This window comes from Phoxinus phoxinus, assembly GCF_949152265.1.
Source record: "Phoxinus phoxinus genome assembly, chromosome: 19".
Classification (NCBI taxonomy): Eukaryota; Metazoa; Chordata; class Actinopteri; order Cypriniformes; family Leuciscidae; genus Phoxinus; species Phoxinus phoxinus.
This window is the reverse complement of record NC_136894.1, coordinates 1991908-1999724: the sequence shown is the minus strand read 5'-3', so window position 1 is coordinate 1999724 and position 7817 is coordinate 1991908. Positions and strand designations below refer to the sequence as shown.

General features: G+C 38.4%; 1 protein-coding gene across 1 annotated transcript in view; it reads right to left on the bottom strand.

Annotated features, from left to right (window-relative positions):
* eif3hb (eukaryotic translation initiation factor 3, subunit H, b) overlaps nt 1-7817 on the bottom strand; it is an 82771-nt gene that overhangs the window by 44066 nt on the left and 30888 nt on the right. The gene's annotated exons all lie outside the window — the stretch shown is intronic.

Here is a 7817-nt window from a genome sequence, read left to right as displayed (position 1 = left end):
CTTTTTTCTTGAGCCTACAATCACGTCACAGCATCCGTTCAGTGTCGCCTGTGCACTATATTCATCCTATTGATGAGAACATACAGAAATAGCAGACACGTCGACGCTGAGGTCATACCTGCACCAATATACACGAGGATGAGAAGCATAAGTTCAGAATAGAAACGCACAGAAAGCTGGTTTAGCTGCAGAGCAACGGCGCCATCTAGTGTGAGCTCTTCCTTCAGTGCTGATTAAAAGCTTGTAAATCTGCAGGCAATCACATGTAAACACACAAACAAGCAAGTAATCAGTGGGCCAAATAAAACAAACAAGCGTACTACTGGTTTCCATAATTCATAAAATACAGCATAAATTGAATTTTGATCAATCAGGAGACATTCCAGGCTGTTTGTCTAAGGTCTTAAGCTTGTCATGGCCTGTAAAAGTCAAAGACAGTGTCGATACGTGCCCGGTGTTTAATAGCATGATGTCCTGAGGCCTTGCTCTCTGCTAGGCTGCTCGCTGTATCTCTCTCTGCGTTACTCATAATCACACCAGAGGAATCATATACAGCACATCACAAGCCCCGCCCACCTGTCAATCATATTTCTGCTGAGATGGAGAAAGAGAGAGAGATAAACCCTTGGTTTGAGCTTCCACACGCTTATTGTTTTGATTCAATATCACACCATGGTTATTATAGTTAACTAAAACCATTAAGAAAAATTGTTTATGCAATGAAATAAAATATGTATATAAGGAACTTAAAGTCCCCCTGTGGAGAAAGTCAAGCTTTTATTATGTTGTTTATGTGTCTATGTGGTGTTTTTAATCTGCTTTAAGACAAAACGTGTGTAAATTCATAAGTCGACAGCATTGCTGAGTATTTTCTGCTTAAAACTGCAGTGAACCAAAGACAGTCTCAAAAACACGGTTTGAAATCGCTGGTGTTTCTGACGTCACACACTACCTTGTAACCAATCAGATCAACGTGTGATCGTCCACCAGTGGATCTCTGAGTGAGGGAGTGAGTGGAGGCGGGGCTCATTTGCATATTCATAGAACCGCGCATACTAAATGAAGCAAAGGCGTCGAGTTACATTCAAGATATTTTAAGGCATGAAGAATTGTTTTTCAAACCAAAAAAAACGCTTGTATGTCATTTTGGTGATCAAAGATGATTTTTAAGGGATAAAATTATTGACTACAGGGGGACTTTAACACTGATCACTGTGGGAAAGAATAACAGAGAGAAGAATCTGTCAAAATATGTGAAGAAATGCAGAAAAAATCTGCATATGCACAGCTATAGATAAAAAGCAGGGATGAGCAGGAAGGCTAAAAGGTTCATATCAAATGTGCTTATTAGTTTATTCAAAATATATTTAAAATGCAATTCATAAACGATTCATAAAGTTTGGGGTTGGTAACATATTTTATCACAAGTCTCTTCTGCTCACAAATTAGTAGATCAGTAGAAATAGTAATATTGTCAAATAGTATTACAAATGAAAATAACTGTGTTCTATGTGAATATATAATAAAGTGTAATTTATTCCTGTGATCAAAGCTGAATTTATCATCATTACTCCAGTCTTCAGTGTCACATGATCCTTCAGAAATCAGTATAATATGATGATCTGATGATCAAGAAACATTTATGATTATTATCAGTGTTGAAAACTGTTGTGCTGCTTCATATTTCTGTGGAAACAGTGATACTTTGATGAATAGAAAGTGCCAAGAACAGCACTGAAAATTTAATCATTTGAAATGTGTGCTCGCCAAATCAAAGTCATTTGGTCAAAGCACCATGCATTAAAAAAAAAAAACAGCAAATGGTATCATAGGGCAATAAGTTACTTAAAATATCAAATAATGTTCCTTTTTTTATGACAAGGCAAGGTTAAATCGGGTTGTGAAATTTCATGTGGTGTGATTCCCCATATATATATATATATATGTATGTGTCTTAAAAAAATAATTTTGTTTTTTAATGTGTATTGTGTGCACTCACATGTATTCAAAGTGTAAGGAACATATATTTTTATAATAAAATTTTTACTTGACATATTTAGATTCATAAAATATAAACTGTTCTTGAAAATGGCATTTTTCAGAACCATAACAGGAATATAAAATAGTGCATTTCCCTAAAATAGGAACTGGAGAGATCCAGGCTGTCCGGAAGTCTGATTCCCCGATGTTAAAGAGATAACCTGATGCTGATGTCTTGCCGAGCGCGACCAAAGTGAGCCTCAGCGAGAAGCTCATATCCATCACTTAGTTGCCGCTTTCTGTCAGACGCCCTATTTTCTGACACAAGGGGTCCCACAAAAATAAAGTGGTGAATCACACACAGCACACAGTGTGCTAGTGAACAGCCTGTGGTGAGGACGGCAGGGAGGAGCTCCTGTGGCGATAAACACGGTTCTTTGGAGAACTTTGGGCCTTTAAAGTCAGCCAACTCACGTCAAGGCCAACAAGACAAGGCCAAAAAAAGTCCGTCAGAACCCTTGGAGAACACAAGCTAGGGTTGAGTGCCCCAGAAACAGGGCGTTTTATTGCCAGGAATCACTAGAAAGTTCCCAGAACAAGCTATTAAAGCCTTGAATAAAGTCCTGGACCGCTTATGAACTACAAAAAAAAACTCAAATGCCCTGACACACACCATAGTTTTTGGTGTGTGTTGCACCGTTGGCACTAGTCGGACCCCTTTTTTGATGATTGATCATGATTGATATTCAAAATGGTACGCAATGAAGAAAAATGAACCTAGGGGGAATTAACACATGGTTACCGAGTCGATTGTTCTCTGGGATGCGTTTTCATGATAATCGAATGTAAAGAGTTTTATCTCTAAAAACAGATTAGCTTATAACGCTAGTATATGGGGCATAGAATAGGTAATCTGGGTGATCTGGGTCTCAAAACACAAGTTGGTCTCGATCTTAGGAATGTGACTTCAAAACCTTCACCGTCTCTGTTCCTCTTCCGGTGAAATGAGCTGCCAACCTCCACCATGTCTAATTCTCTACGTACAGACCATAATACATTAAGCCACAAAGCAACCCAGAAATGGACTAGTGTTTGTACACTCCATCTGCTGAAGCATCTGCTCTGGCGGCTTCATCTCGACACCGTCTCGACAGAATCCCAGACCCACACAGTCCTGTAAATCATCATTTTCCACAAGCGAACCCATGGCAGAATAACATAAGGCCCATTACTACTGCAGCAGTTACAGCAATCAAATTCTTATTCATTATTAAAAAGCTTTGCAATTTTAGGATCACAAATTCATGCGTTTACTCTTAACAGCTGGGGGGTTTTTTGCAATGAATGTACAACTTCTATCTACCTGAAGATCTAAATGTCTAAAACTGTTAACTAAGCATGTGAAAATTGGTGAAAATCCAGCTTTTATTATGTCTATGTGATTTTTTAAATACGCTTTAAGACAAATCATGTGTAAGTTCATAAGTGGACAGCATTGCTGAGTATTTTCTGCTTAAAACTGCAGTGAACCAAAGACAGTCTCAAAAACACGGTGGATCTCTGAGTGAGTGAGGGAGTGAGTGGAGGCGGTGCTCATTTGCATATTCATAGAACCGCGTATACTAAATGAGGCAAGGGTGTCGAGTTACATTCAAGATATCTTAAGGCATAAAAAAAAAAATTTGAAGGAAAAAAAAATGTAAATATGTAATTTTGGTGATCAAATATGAACTTTAAGGGATAAAATTATTGACTACAGGGGACTTAAAATGATGTATGTATTTGATGTACTGTAAATAAAATTGACACTAAAACCATAAAATACATCACTGACATTTACTTAATTTGGAAAAAAAAATTCACATTGTGCTCATATCTGATATGATCGAGTTACATTCAAGATATTTTAAGAACAAATTTTTTTTTCAAGGAAATATGTAATTTTAGTTGATCAAAGATTAGTTTTAAGGGATACAATTATTGACAACACAGGGATTTTTTTTTATTTTGACAACAATAGTCTTGCTTCATTGGCACAAATCAGGCTAAAAATATAAATATTTTTCAGTTTTGTCCAGCTAATGTGAATGCATATTCCAGCTCAGAAGTCATGTGATGGTAAACATGTATTGGCTCATTGAGCTGAGGCGGGACTTTGTCTCCTACAATCATACTGAGCATTGCAATTTCTCCAGTTAATTTTTCTACAAATGGTCGGTTTAATTGTCCTTGTATGGGTCTGATTTCTAAAGTAACATGGCATCTAAGTTACAAACGACAGGCATACTACATTATAATTTTTTTTTAAAAAAGTACCTCGAAAACGTACACAAAAGTAAAAAAAAAAAAAAAAAAAATCTTGAAAACCACTTATACCAAAGGCCAACGCAACCTTGCCGTTGGTCGAGCATAACCTGCGGTAAGGAGCACTCTAAAGTGATGGGAAAAGCTTTACAATTGGTTGCTTCTTTCACCTCCATCTCTCAAAAGCAAATGGGTTTACCTTTGAAAAAGCCCTTGAACCATCAATGTCACATGGAAGTCACTTCATTCAATGATTGCTCTACATGATCATATAACAACCAAAGAACATGAGGCTGTTTTACAAGATCAGGTGCACCGTATGTCACAGACACAGTTTGCTCATGAAGTGTGTCCTCATTCACATGCTAAACATCAGATGCTCAATCACCAGATCTATTACTGGTAAATATTTAGTTGCCGCATTTTTTATGTGCTCTGCCATTTTTTGTCAAAAGTTGCACTGAGTTGTTTAAAAGCAACAAAAAAAAACGTGAATCTTACATCGCTACACTATAGACAATAGACAATGGACCTTTTTGCCTGCAACATTTTGTCGTGACCACACCGCTTTACTACTAGTTATATGCAAAAAAAAAACATGAATTAGCATCAGAAGGTATATTGAAAGATACAGAACAACTTACTGAAAAGTATGATCTCATGTTATCGATCTGTAAAAAAGAATCTGTAGCTTCTAGTTAGTTAGTTAGTTACATTTTTTATAAGAGTAATTACAATATATTGCTAAAATTGTTAATATATTATTAAATATATGAACTGTATTATGAACACACAATATTTCTAACTATAATCTGTTAGTGATAATTTTATAAAAATAAATAATTTTGTCAATATCTGAATTTTTATAGGGTATTTTCTCCAAAACATACACACTATCATTCAAAAGTTTGGGGTCAGTATGATTTTTTAAAGCTTTTAAAAGAAGTTTCTATTGCTCACCAAGGCTGCACTTATTTTATTTAAAAACATAGTAAATACAGTAACATTGTGAAATATTATTACAATTTAAACTATAGTAAAGTGTAATTTATTCCTGTGATAAAAGCTGAATTTTCAGCATCATTACTCCAGTCTTCAGTGTCACATGATCCTCCAGAAATCAGGATATTATGATGATTTGCTGCACTTTCTGATTATTATCAATGTTGAAAACAGTTTTGCGGCTTCATATATTTTGTGGAAACCAAAGAAAGTTCCAACGAACATCATTTATTGTAAATAGAAATATGTCGTAACATTATCAGTGTTACTTCTAATAAATGTAATGCATCCTCGGTGAATTAAAGAAGTGATTGGAAGCATCTTTTAAACTGGCTTTTCAACTTGAAACCAGTGAACTGCGTCACTCCTATTATCCCCAACTCGCACAGTCGCCTCTTGTCCTCGATTCTCCTGCCGGCGCTCACCTTTGTCTCGGTTGCTGTGTGTACAAGCCTCTCGGAGCGAGGGATGCGGAGGAGTCGGATGAGGAGGTGTTGTCGGGCGAGAAGAGACTCATTAGCGGCATTAGCGTTTTCATCCACTTTGTTGCTCCTGCGCGAAACAAACCCTTTTAGTGTCCCACACCACCTCCACTTTACCACACAGTCTCCTCGCAGTGTGTGTGTGTGTGTGTGTGTGTGTGTGCGACACAGATAACTTTATCTCCTGACACAGACATGCGCACCCATTGAAACGCTCAAATCCCAAGCCTGCCAAACACCTTGGCCCAGACATCTCCTTATACTCTCACGAAAGCATGCAAATGCAAGAGGTGAGACATCAATTTGGGCTGCTATGTGAATAACACTTGTGCTTGGATTGGGAACGGCTGATGAGGTGTGTGACGAACGCTACAACGGCCCCCCCCCGATCGCGCGAGGCTAACCAACACGTCGTCCAAAGCGAGGGCGTCTAATCTGATATCCCGAGGAAAGCCAGGATCATTTCTGTGATGCTGACCGCCTAATAGAAACAAATCACAGGAAGTAAACAGCCAATGAGTGATGCACAATAACACAGGCTGAAATATGCTAATGGCAGAGTCGAAATGAGATGTCTTGGGGTGAAATTTATAAATGGAAAGATGGAAATGGATGCGAACGCAGTGGTTAGTGCCATTAGTAGACAAACATACCCAAACATCTGCCGTAAACAGACACATGCTTTACACTAACCCTGACCTGAATTAGCTTCGCCTCGGGGTGAGATGCAGTCCTGGAATCTTCCTCCAGGACAGATGGAGAAAACATGCGGAGAAAAGACGTTGCTGGAGGGGTGGAAATGAAAAATAAGGGTTTGTTATGGCCCTATATCCAATCTGACTTCTGACCTATAATGCTGTCTGAATCATAAACGCACACTGTTCGTGCGTTGGCCAGAGGAGAACTGAGCGACTGAGTCTGGTTTCTCACAACGTATTTTCTCCATTGTGTCACTGATGGGAGTTTTGGTTCCTCGCCACTGTCGCCTTCTTCACCTTTAGCTTTTGTCTTGCTTAGTTGGGGACATTTAACTTACACTCTAAAAAATACTGGGTTGTTTTAACCCAATTTTGGGTCAAATATGGACAAACCCAAACGTTGGATCAAATATGCAATTTAAAATTTTAACCCAATTGCTGGGTTAGCAACCCAGCATTTTTTATTCAACAATATTATTAATCTGTCTGCATTGACACCATTATATGAGAACAGAACTGAGCTGGACGATGACATCACGGTTTTCTCCAGAGCCGCTCTGGGGTGCGTTTCCCGTACAACTATATCGCTCACTGCTTAACTACCGTAGTACGATGCATCGTTGGAGAAATCAACTAGCTCGTCACGACTGTTTCCCGAAACCGTATGTCGCAAAGTATCGTTCAACCACGTTGGTTTATGACGTCTCGCACGTGGTGGACTAATAACTTTTTTAAATTAATCTGTTTGAGATCGAATTATCGCTAGATTTCGTCATATAAGTTGCAGACATGGCATCTGAAGACCATTTCAAATTGTTCTCAGTTACTTTGCTTTATTACCAGACTCAATATTTGTCTCGTTCTTACACAGTAGAGCGCGTTCGCACATGCGTCTTCAAAAACGGTGCTTTAAATCTCTTGACAAACTAGAAGACTTAAATTACATTTGTATGTATTCTAAATAAATAACACGGGTTGCACTGAATGTCAGCTTGCTTATTTTGCTAAAGATAAGGATTTATTCAGTCTACATCTCATGTAAACTAGAAACTATGCTTCTAACCACGGCTCGAGAGCTGTCGTTCCAACCACACAAGTCTGCAATGCTGTTTGCGAACGTTCGTTGGAACGATGGTTTCTGGAAACACCAAATCGTTGAACTGCTGATAACGACGGAACTTGCGACCATAGTTGGCTAACGATGCTTTCGGGAAACGCACCTCAGGATTGTTGAATGACATATATATATATGTGTGTGTGTGTGTGTGTGTGTGTGTGTGTGTGTGTGTGTGTGTGTGTGTGTGTGTGTGTGTGTGTGTGTGTGTGTGTGTGTGTGCGTGTGTGTGTGTGT